The sequence below is a fragment of the Macaca mulatta genome, chromosome 5, assembly GCF_049350105.2.
Source record: "Macaca mulatta isolate MMU2019108-1 chromosome 5, T2T-MMU8v2.0, whole genome shotgun sequence".
NCBI classification, from domain to species: domain Eukaryota; kingdom Metazoa; phylum Chordata; class Mammalia; order Primates; family Cercopithecidae; genus Macaca; species Macaca mulatta.
In genome coordinates, this window is record NC_133410.1 from 132,671,916 (window position 1) to 132,684,186 (window position 12,271).

General features: G+C 35.6%; 1 long non-coding RNA gene across 6 annotated transcripts in view; it reads left to right on the forward strand.

Moving 5' to 3' along the window:
* The window catches only part of LOC106998488 (uncharacterized), a 397,362-nt gene that overhangs the window by 336,492 nt on the left and 48,599 nt on the right, over positions 1-12,271 (forward strand). For all 6 annotated transcript variants that reach the window (XR_013417556.1, XR_013417553.1, XR_013417557.1 and 3 more), the window contains one exon: positions 7,853-8,012. This is a non-coding gene — a long non-coding RNA (uncharacterized LOC106998488). The remainder of the gene's footprint in view (positions 1-7,852; positions 8,013-12,271) is intronic.

The following is a 12,271-nucleotide window of genomic DNA, read 5'->3' on the forward strand; positions in this document are numbered from 1 at the left end:
AAGAAGAAAATCCTGCCATTTGTGACAACATGGATGAACCTGGAGGACATTATACTAAGTGAGGGAAGTCATGCACAGAAAAACAAATACTAAACTACTTATGTGATGAATCTAAAACGGTCAAACTAAAAGAAGCAGAGAGTGGAATAACAGTTTCCAGGGGCTGGGATGAGGCAGAAACAGGAGGTACAAAGTTATAGTAGAGATCTACAGTAATAATAATGTATTGTATACTTGAAAATATGCTAAGAAGATTGATCCTATATTAAGCATTCTTATCATACACACACAAAATTTTAATAAATAGGAAGGCAAGAATAAATTTTTGGAGGTGATGGATAGGTTTATGGCAGATTGTAGTAATGGCTTTATGGGTCTATACTTATCTCCAAACTCACTGTGTACATTAAATATGAACAGCTTTGTGTATGGTAATCATATCTCAATAAAGTCGTTAAAATAAAGAATCCCACAAAAGGCAATCCTCCAAGGGTGTAAATAAGTTGAGTGTGTTCAGTGTGCCCCTTCTGTTGAGTATGTTTAGGGATTCTTGCTTCCTTGATGAACCTCACTTTTGTCATACACCTCCCATGGAACTGAGGAGGATATTTTGAGAATTTTCCAGTACTTCAGGCTGTCTGACAGACTCTCAGTAGATATGCAAGCTTTTCCAGGTGCTGTGAACTGTACATTCTGTTTATAGTCTGAAATCGAAGTACATTATTTCAGTACCTTGGTGAACACAATTATCTGTGTGCAAGGACAAATTACAGCTGTAAACATTTGTTACACATGTAACATACAGAGAGGTTAAACCAACTTGCACACTTGAATAATCACATATTATAATTGTAAGAGACATAAAAGTAATTTAAACACTATATTTGGCTTTTGTTCAAGTTTTAAATATTAAAAAAAAACCACTAGACCATTATATTTTCAGTGTAATATCAGATCAAGGAGGCTGATAATGGCGTGACTGTGTCCCCACCCAAATTTCATATCGAATTGTAATTCCCACCTGGGAGAAACCCAGTGGGACGTGATGAATTATGGGGGTAGGTCTTTCCTGCACTGTTCTCATGATAGTGAATGAATCTCACAAGATCAGATGGTTTTAAAAAATGAGAGTTTCCCTGCACAAGCTCTCTCTTTGCCAGCTGCCATCCACATAAGATGTGACGTGCTCTTCCTTGCCTTCCACCATGATTGTGAGGCCTCCCCAGCCATGTGAAACTGTATGTCCATTAAATCTAATTTTCTTCCCAGTCTCCTATATGTCTTTATCAGCACTATGAAAATGGACTAATACAGAGGCTGTTGTCTACTTAACTCGTTCAGACAAATGTGGTTTTTGATAAAATTTTGAACTAAAAATTAGAGATTGGTCTACTTTGATTATTTTTCAAAAGCACCACTAATACATGATTGGGTGGTTGGAGATGGTCTGAGAGATGGATTTTTCCTAACATAGAAAATCAGTTAATATTCTCTTGAATCATATCTATATATGTGAAGCCAGGTTTCTCATTTAAAGGACCTTTGGTTAGTGTGAGGTGCGGCCCATTTCTGAAAGGTTAGGAGTCAGCTTTTGTTAGCTGAACTTAGTTCATTGATTCCATACTTTCATTTAGAAGTTCCTTTTCTTTTCAATTTGTATTTTAGGAATAAGAAGACCAGCCTGGAAACAGAGAGAGACCCTGTATCTAAGAAAAAAAAAAAAAAAAAAAAAAAAAAAACAACTATTAGCCAGGCATGGTGATGCATGCCTGCAGTCTCAGCTACTCTGGAGGCTGAGGAGGGAGGATTGCTTAAGCCCAGGAATTCAAGGCTGCAGTAAACCGTGATCTCACCACTGCATTTAAGCCTGGGCAACAGAGTAAGACCTTGCCTTTTAAAAAAGGGATGTGAAAACATTATTAATATTTACTTACCTTAGCAAGGTTTTCTATCCTAATGCAGAAATCAATATTATGTTAACCTCTCTTCAATTACAAAAGAACTATTAAATAAGCCAAAATTTTCTGAAAGTCAATCTCCATTTAGTAGTTTTCTTAAAGAATTGATTAATGGCCAATATAATAAAATATTTTTCTTTGGGCTGGAAAAATTCTGTTAAACCATTCAGTTTCATGCCAATAAAGCAGTGTTTAGACAAATGTTATAATTGAACTGGATAAGTATTAATTCGATTCAGATTTGCTAGGACCAGCCAAGCAACCAGTATTTGCTAGTCTGTTGCAATAAAACCTTAGCATTAAGTTTTCTGTTCATGTTGTCACCAGGTTATATCCTCAGAGATCTGTCCTTGGACAATTAAATAAAAGCCATTTAGCAATTAGTCCATGAAGGTGTTAAAATTGTCTTATAGTTCACTAGTTATACTTTGATGTTGCCAACTTCTATTAAATAGATCAAGGTTGAGGCAGTAGGGAAGGAAGAATGTTTTAATGGAGACTTTATTGCAACTGAGAATTACAAAAGATGAAGAAAAGTTTAAGCTTATTTAATAATGGTAATAACATAAAGTCTGATATTTAAATGTCTTTTAAGCACTTTTCATTAAGAGATGATGTGGGAAATAGGAAGGAATACGTTGACCCATGGAAAATTAACGATGCAGCATGCACGCAGACACATCCCCACTTCTGATAAACAACACTCATCATCAAATACAGTGCACATATGTAGAGACATCATTATTAAGTTAGAGATTAGACACAGCTTTTTTTTGGAGTATGAGAACCTTAATAATAGGCCTCACATTTATAATTCTAAAATCTAGAATTTACAGATAGCTCTTTCATTTAAAAAATAGAAAGCTTAACCTTATTTAGGGTATCTGTAGCTCAAGCTGATTTCTGTAGAATTCAACATACGGGGCTGCAGATATGGCTCTTACCTTGGGAATAGTGAGGACGATTGCCAGCAGTCCCCATGGCTTTTCCCTCTCACCTTACTTTGAGAGGATTGGGGGAGGTAGGAATCAGGGGAGGCTCTGGAGCCCTAGCTGGAGAGTGGAAAGACAGAGAAATCAAGTCATAGAACTTCTAAACCCTACTGTCTCTTGCACTTGTCCTATGCTTCTTGTCCAAGTTGTATGGACTGATTCAATAGCACCTGAAGTCAACTTGCATATGAGAATGAGCAGATTTGGGAGGAGCATAAACTGGGCTTAGCAATAGTTAGTAGTGCTTACTATTGGGAAGTCATTAAGAATAGTGCCTTAGCTGTTCAGAGAATTGGCAGCTTACCTTGTTCCTGAAATTGTCTTTGAATTCCTATTTTCAGAAAGAGGAGAAAACAAATAGTGAATGTATGCCTGCACTGTGACAGGACTACTTTTTTTTTTTTTTTTTTAAGAAATATCAGATACATAACCTTTCAGTGGAGGACAAACCATGTTCAAAAAGAAACAAACTCAGAAAGGAAGAGGGAAGGGTCATATGTATAGAATATGGAAGTGGATTTAATCACATTTATATAAAAAATTGTCCAAATGGCTAGTCAGATAAATACGTCTCATATTTGACCATTCTGGTGTCATGAAAAGATGTTCTTTTACCACCTTGATAATCACACGTATGACACATAAAAAAAAAAAAAAACAAAGTCAACCAAAAATAAATTCCTAGTTTTCGAGTCTGATGGTGAACAGAAACAGCCAGTCTTTGTTAAGGTTTCTGATTTAATTACATACTTCTATACATCATAGAAAATATTTTGGTTATCATTGTTCTTTAAGGAATTAAAAAGCATTAACAGATGTCTAAAAAGTTACTACTTTAAAGAACTGTATAAGAACATTTGGGAAAAAGGTTTAGAAACCTAGGCAACTTTACAAATAGGTAACTAATAATAATTATCCTAGAATCATGGAAATAAAAGAAACTATAAGGTCCATCCTTTTGTTTTAGTCCCACCTTTGTCTTCCCAGAACATTTTGTATTCTGTCCTATCAGGTAGTGTTCTTTCCACGGTACTACATTGTGATTAAAAAATGTAGCAAAATATGTACAAAAGCGTTTTATATAGATAAATAGGAAGCAATTCACTCTTTAAAGAAAACTTGTAAAACTAGTTGCTAATGCCAAAAGGAGTAGAAAAGCTGCGGTTTGTGTTAACTCTGTTTGCAAGTTGAGACAGGGCTGGAGTGAGCGTGGAGCATGTTCTTCAACTGCAATCGCGTGTCTTAGGTAACAGGATAATTCTCTTTCCTTAGTGACTGCCTCCATAACATTCACAAGAGCAGCCAGTACATACTGGGGTGAAGGTGGGGGTGAAACAGGGGGATCCTTAAGGTGTCTTCCTTCCAACCCATCTCAGTTGAGCATATTTGTTGTAAAAATCAGAGAAACTCTTCAAAGTTTTGCAATATAATTCTTTGCCATTTCTGAACATAGTGGAGGTGGTTTAGGAAATCTTAATGTCTCCGAAGCTTTCAAATAGAGAAAACAGAGCTCATATATGTCCTCCACAGTGTGGAAACAGGCAGTTTGTTGAACAGTCTTTTATGAGACTTGTCTTATTCATATGACATTAGTCATTCTTGACCAATTGTCTTGATGTCTCCATTAGGTTCTGAATGACTGGACCCTTCTAGGCACTGTTGTGTATCCAAAGTCTTAATCAGTAGAGTAAGTAGTTTCTAAATTAGCAGGCCTTAGAAAACATTAATGTACCAAGCCTTACCTCAGTTTAGGTTTATAAGATATTTTACATTATAAAGCTCATTAACATTACTAATACTTACCTATTTATAACAAAATGCTCAATATTACTCAGTCTCACTGTGCAGATCATATCCATAAGGATGGACATCTGATACCCAATTCATTATTGTAAACATTTGATAAACATTTTATTTGACCCCATATTAAGCCCAGGGATGTAAAGAAAACTAAAGCAATAAAGAAGGCAGACGTCTATAGGAAAACAAAAGAACCAAAGTGAAATAAAGCCCAATTGACTTTAAATATAGGGTTAAGGGGGTTCCAGTCATATCATTAGACCTTGAAGTCAATATTGTATTTTTAACACAATACTTTCTGAGGCTATCAGGAAAACTGTCATGTTTAAATGAACATTCTGTTTAAGAAGGCGTGGAACACAGGTATATCCTTATGGAAACATTCATCAAGCTGTATACATAAGATCTGTGTACTTTTGGTATGTAAATTATAACAATTAAAAGAAAGAACATATGAAAGTATAGATTATACCCAGCGTCTATACTAAAAAAAGAGAGGCTCTTTTGGCCAGTCTCTTAGCTATTTCACCCACTTATTTGGAATATTTGTTCTGTACAGCTCAGGATTTTTGTGTTCTAATGTGTAGTATGCATTAGTATAATATTAAATTCTTTATCTCATCATTACTTTTGGTGAAAAGTTTTACTTCTTATACAGGATTTTTAAGTACCTGCTCATTTGTCTAATGCTTAAAATATACACACAATATAATTTTCATACTACATTAGTATCACATTCTTCAGTCTCATGTGAGAGACTAAATGCTAGAATTATGAAAAGAACTTCATTTTGTTTCATGATTTGGGGATTTTCTAGAACACTGGGTTAGGCCAGATACACTTTCCACAGTGACCATAGATCTAGAAAAAATATTCTCGTGCCTTGAAGACCTGGCAGCACCCCAGAACCCCAGACGATGGGGTTACAGGTCTTTATTCTGAACATTATGAAACTTCCTCCTAAACAATAGATAAATTGATTTTGTGGTCAGAAAGCCCGTGCTTAGATATAAGACAGGCTACAAATGTGAATTTATGCAGTTTGGAGAAGGCATAGAGATAATGTCAACTTTAATTCCTGTTTTTCTCCAAACACAGAGAATAGGCCAAAGGTCATGTGTGGAAATTAAAAAAAAAAAAAAGGAAAACAGATGTTAGGAAGCCCCCTATAGGAATGGAAACACAAGCAGCACTGAACATTATTTAAAAGCAAAACAAAACAAACATCTACTTAAAAAAAAATCTAGAAAGTGATTATCTTATGAAGGTTCTATTTTCATAATGATTTGTTTAATATAGTTTGACTTTTTACTATTTTTCTGAAGTTTAATTTTATATAATCTTTATGTATATAAAAGTTTAATTTTATATAATCTCTTCCTTATATCTAGAGACAGAATTTGGGAGCAAAACAAGATTTTAGAATCTTCCCATTATAAATTCCTAAAAAGATGATGTCTGGAGAATAGCCTCTTCTCAAGAACCAAAATACAGTCACTTTATTCCTCAAATAATCTAACTTAAAAAATGTTTGTCTTTCAATTAACAGTGGTGTTATCTTTCAAAATGCTTATTATTATTAAATTTTCATTCCATTAAGACACATTAATAAGTTTCCTTGATATTAGTAAGAGCCATGCAGATTTATTGTGGTGAAAATAGACAGGTATAATTTCATGTTAGGTTATAAATTACACCCTAATGACTCTCAAATGGATTGTCAATTCTTTTTGTACTTAAAGAAGATCTATGTGTTTGACATGCTTTGACGTTTTATATATGATCTTCAGCCAAATAAAAGAAGATATTGCAAGATCAATGAGAATACAGAAATATATGGATGATGATCTGAAACTTTATAAACACACACAGAATGGACATCTAGACTCTATCTTGAAACTTTTCTCTGTGTTGTGTTTTAAAAATCCAGATAAGATTCATAAAAATGAAAGAAATGTAATATGATTAAGAAGCAATTTCTAAAATTTTAAATTAAACTCAAATTAAGAGGAATTATTAAAAATACACATTCCTATTGCTGTTGTAATCTTGTGTAGGAATGCAGAATAAGCTTACTCAATGTTTTCTTAAATTAAATAGTTATTAACCTTTCAGATATCACCATGTGTTGGAATTCAAGAGTTATGAATGGCCCTCACTATACCAGTGCTTTCTGACTGAACTTCTCTCTGTGCTAAATGCAAGAGACCCAATAGTTAGGCAGGTATAACTTCGCCCCTATTCAGCCTGAAGAAGTTACAGAAGACTGATCATTGTCCCTCTGCAACCCCTAGGATTAAGGGTTCTCTTATAAAAGGGAGGGGGGAAATGTCAGAGGAATTAGAACCAGAGCAACTCCATTTTGAATAGGGGCTGAGTAAAATAAGGCTGAGACTTGCTGGGTTGCATTTCCAGGAGGCTAAGGCATCCTAAGTCACAGGATGAAATAGAGGGTCAGCTCAAGATACAGGTCATAAAGACCTTGCTGATAAAACAAGTTGCAGTAAAGAGGCCAGCTAAAACCTACCCAAACCAAGATGGCAATGAGAGTGTCCTCTGGTCGCCCTTACTGCTACACTCCCACCGGCACCATGACAGTTTGCGAATGCCATGGCAACGTCAGGAAGTTACCTATATGGTCCAAAAATGGGAGGCACAAATAATCCACCGCTGTTTAGCATATAATCAAGAAATAAGCATAGAAAAGGGCAACCAGCAGACCTTGGGGCTGCTCTGCCTATGGAGTAGCCATTCTTTTATTCCTTTACTTTCCTAATAAACTTGCTTTGGCTTTAAAAAATAAAAATGAAAAATACATATTTCTCAACATATCTTTCTATTCAAAACTTCCCACTGATGGCTTTCTTGTGTGTCTGTGTATTTGTTTGGTTTAGTATTAACCAATTGACTTAAATGATGACAGAGGAGAGTTGGCATGCATTTGCAGTAGGTGTATAATTAAGAGGATGTAATTAAGGATTATTTCTGGATGTATTTACATTAGGGATGTAATTAGGAAGAAAGAAGAGTCAGTGCAATAGCCAAGGCATGGATGCCAAAATGTGCTTGGAAACTCAGAAACTGAAATGTATTTCTTTGTAGGAGGAACTTCCGTGGTCATCCCAGTCATGTGATGTAAGGGCAATGACAGCAATGGTATAAGGAAGAGTCTGGAAGCCACCATGCCCAGAACCATCAGCCTCAAGCAAATCATCTTCCCTTGTCCTCCTGCTCTCATCTTACCCTTCAGACAAAATCCATGGTATACTATTTTTATGTGCGTTCTTATTTTCTCATGAGTAGAAGCATTAACATGATGAGTTTAACTACAGTTCATTTTATTTATGAGTCTCTGGTTAAATGTTAATAGCCTGAAGTCAAGTATCAAACAAGAATTTGGGGCTAAAGATCTTGCAAGTTGTACTTACTGCCTATCCAACAATGTTAGGATCCCGCCAATCCTGTTTCTTTGTATGTTTTAATGTTATCAAGAGTGAACACTTACTATGCTTTTTAAATGTCAATAACTGTTCTAAGCATCCTGGATATGTTAACTCATTTAATCCTCATGATGTGCACATGAGACAGCTACGATTATTATCATCTCTATTTTAAGGTCGAGGAAACTAAGTCAATAGAGAGGTTAAGTGATTCACCCAAAGTCACACAGCTGGTGAGAGGCAAAGCTAGCTATGACTACAGAATATGTGCTGTTAACCACCATACCACCATCTGTGCCTTTTTACAGTTGCTAGATAAATCTTTTATGATCATCTCTTATTATAAGAAGGAGTAAAAATTATTGGATTGGACGTATGCTGGATTGTTCATATTGCATAGACAGTGATGGGGAGTTTTCTCCAATTGTGTAAGTCTGTTTTATGTTTTGAATATACAGCTTGCACCACTACAATACCAATTGACATGCTCTCTAATATCACCATGCAGATTCATTCTCATCCTGTCTATAGTGTGAATAACTCATAGCCTCAAGATTAGCGCAATAAAAAAGATTCTTAATAAAACAACATGAGATTCTATTCAAAGACTCGAAGGAAACTGATCTCATGTCCATTAAACTGCTAGTTGGATCTGTTTGAAAAACTTCCAAAGGGTTAGTATATGTGTTTCAGTGCCGTGTAATGAAAATTCAGGACTGGTGGGGGATTTAGTAAAAGTGAAAAGAAAGGAGAAGTTAAAATCTGAAGCAAAGCAGACTTTTCAGAAATAATTTATCGTTCCTCAGTTATACAGAGCCTTCATATGTAGAGAAAGGTTAACCTTAGATAGAGCTTGCCCTGCATATCAGTAATCTTTATTATTGAGACACAACAACTTTATTTCATAATCATTTTCTTCCGGCCAACCAGCTGTGATTACTCAAGGAAGATTAACTAAAACCTGATGGATTTCAGCCCCTATTCAGCAATGCCAGCCAAATACTATAATTACACAGGATGCAGGCTGAGATAATGTCGACCTTGTACTTAGAGATAGTCCTAGATAAGTGGAACGGTCAGATTTGCAGGTCAGGTTTTTCAATCACTGGGGCTGTATCTGTAAAGGGAAAGAGACAGGAAAACAAGAAGAAAAGCAAGCAAAAATCCTCTCATCATTTTAGCCATCCTGAAAGAAGGCATTTAATAAAGACAAAGACTTCAACAGACAGGAGTGGGTTCACCAGTGCAGATCTTAGAAGCTGTGTGGAAGATGTATAGTTCCTAAAGTAAAATGTCATCTCTGCCCCTCCTGAGTCCATGTGTTATGTGGATGGGACGTGTGTGAGCCTTTCCATTTGGCAGTTTGCACTTCACGCTGCTGATGTTATGAAATTTACATTAAGTTGGAAAAACAGTCTTTGTCATACTTTGTCCTTTTGGAGGAAATGGATTTCCTTAACAAGAGCACCACTTTATTTCCCCTATGAATTCAGATACAGAAAACGTTCCTGAATGGCATTCTACCAAATAGAATGGCTGCTAAGGAAGGGCTTATTATTCTAAAAATTTTAATGACCCAGAAGCAAAATATTTTTGGTCCTTATATTGTAGACATAAATGCTTAAATTCAGATTTCAAGTGCCAAGACCTCTGAGATATTACTGTTGGAACTTAACCAAAGATGAGGGATGCAGGAGGTATTTGTTAGTGGTTAATGAATAATTCCTTAAATCATTTGGTTATTAACTAGTTCAAAATGCCTCACCTCTAGAGCTTTGTAATTTTATTAAACTACGCAAAAGTTTCCCTGCTTTAATAAACTTTATGTGAAATGTGAAAATATTTTACATATATCAAACGTGCTTTCCTTTTAATGATTTCTGAGATGCTGCATATTCAGACATTTGTGCCTTTGCCCGTGAGCCTTCTTTTTTAAGGGATAGCTTCGTTCCCACTCATTTTCTCCTAGTGAACTCCTATTCATTTTTCAAAGCCTACATCAGGACAGTATGTTTTTGTTATTTTTATTATAATGTTTCTTTTTCTTTATTCTAGTAATTAATTGCCCCTTCCCCTTTTGGTTCATGGTATAATAGTCCTTCCTCCATTATACTGTGTATTAATAATAATAATTATTATTACTGTAATAATATTGCTATTATTATTATTATTATTAGTTAATTGGCCATTTCTCCAGCTAGAGATCTTTAAGGACATTGATGGTGGCTTATTTTTCTTCGATCACTAGCATAAAAGAACCAGGAACATGATAGGCATTTAATAAATATTTTTTTGAAGGCATGAGTACATAAGTAAATAGTGAAGTTATTCTAAAGAAACAGGTTAGTTTTCAGTACAGCTGCTAAATTTTGAATCTTTCAAAATATCAGAGAAGATTGTGTTTTTAATATGTAAGGCCAATTGTAGAGTAGGAAGCTACTGAAAATAACATTGGTCTTAAGAGTATGTTAGAACACTTCCTTATTCTTCATGCATCCATAGAGAAAAGGAAAAGTCTTCTTAACTCTCCAGAAGAATTAATAAGAGGAGCATTTCTAATTTCTTTCCACCCACTCACTCACTCTCCTTCCACTGACCATTGAAAATGGGGGAAGAGAAAAAAGTATGATTGGCTAAAGTTTTTCTGGATCCTCCCCAAATTTCTTTGGCTCTGCTCTTTACCTTCTGGCAGTCTCAACAGAGGAAACCAGCATCTTTAGATGAATGGGTGCTATGGATTGATTGTGTCCTCTCAAATTACTGTGTTGTGAACTTAATTGCCAATGCAATAGGGTAGGGCCTGATGGGAGGTTTATAGGTGGAAGGGACTAATGCTGCTATAAAAAGGTCTTGAGGGAGTGAGTTCTATCTCTTCAGCTTTTCTGCCATGTGAAGACATAGAGTTTGTCTCTCTCTTGCTCTTCCATCTTCTGCTGTGTTAGGATGCAGCAAGGAAACCCTGATCAGATACTGGAATCTAGATCTTGGACTTTGCAGCCTCTAGAACTGTGAAAATACAGTTCTAGGGGCCTGGCTCACAACTGTAACACCAGCACTTTGGGAGGCTGAGGTGGGCGGATGATGAGGTCAGGAGTTTGAGACCATCCTGGCCAACATGGTGAAACCCCTGTCTCTATTAAAAATACAAAAAAATAACTGGGTGTCATGGTGGGCGCCTATAATCCCAGCTACTCGGGAGGCTGAAGCAGGAGAATTGCTTGAACCCAGGAAGCAGAGGTTGCAGTGAGCCAAGAAGAGGCTGTTGCACTCCAGCCTGGGTGACAGAGAGAGACTCTGTCTTAAAAAAAAAAAAAAAAAAAAGGAAAAGAAAAGAAAAGACAGTTCTGTTCTTTATAAATTACCCAGTGCATAGTATTCTGCTTTAGTAGCACAAAAGGAACTAAGGCAATCAGTATTTTCAATGTAGGGTATATTATTAGGCCTGCAGAAGAGTGTGGCTTTATCAGTAACCCAAAGCTGTTCATTTTTATTGATAACAAACGTAATATTTGACCTTAATTTATCTGACTCCTATATTCATCTTTACTAAGTGTCCAGTCTCAGGTAGGGGAAAGGAGGTATTAATTATTGTACTCTGCTACCACCAAATAAATCCAAAATAATGTCTCTAGTTGTCCATTCCCAGAATATTGTGGAATTATAAAATTTTAGTGAACTCTTACTATGAATACACTGTAATTAATTCAAATTTAATATTTTAAATTACAGAATTGAGGCAGAGATACCAAATAATCTTATTTACTAAAAATATTATTTCAGAATCCCTTAATTGTCTGCCTTTTCAGAGAATGACATCAGGCACGCAGGGCTTGTAGAGGTCTAAACTGTCATCCAATACAAGAGTTGAATAGAGACCACATTCGAGTTGAAGACATTAAGCCATCTTCTTTCAGCCTGAATCTAGTGATCAGAAGCTCACTAACTCTTGATGCTTCCTGCTTGCTAGTTAGATAACTCCAAAGATTAGAGAGTACGTTATTTTAGTGAGTAATTTTTTTCTTTGTAAATTCTTCTAATTTTACTCTCTGGTGGAACATAAGCAATCTATTTTATATTTTTT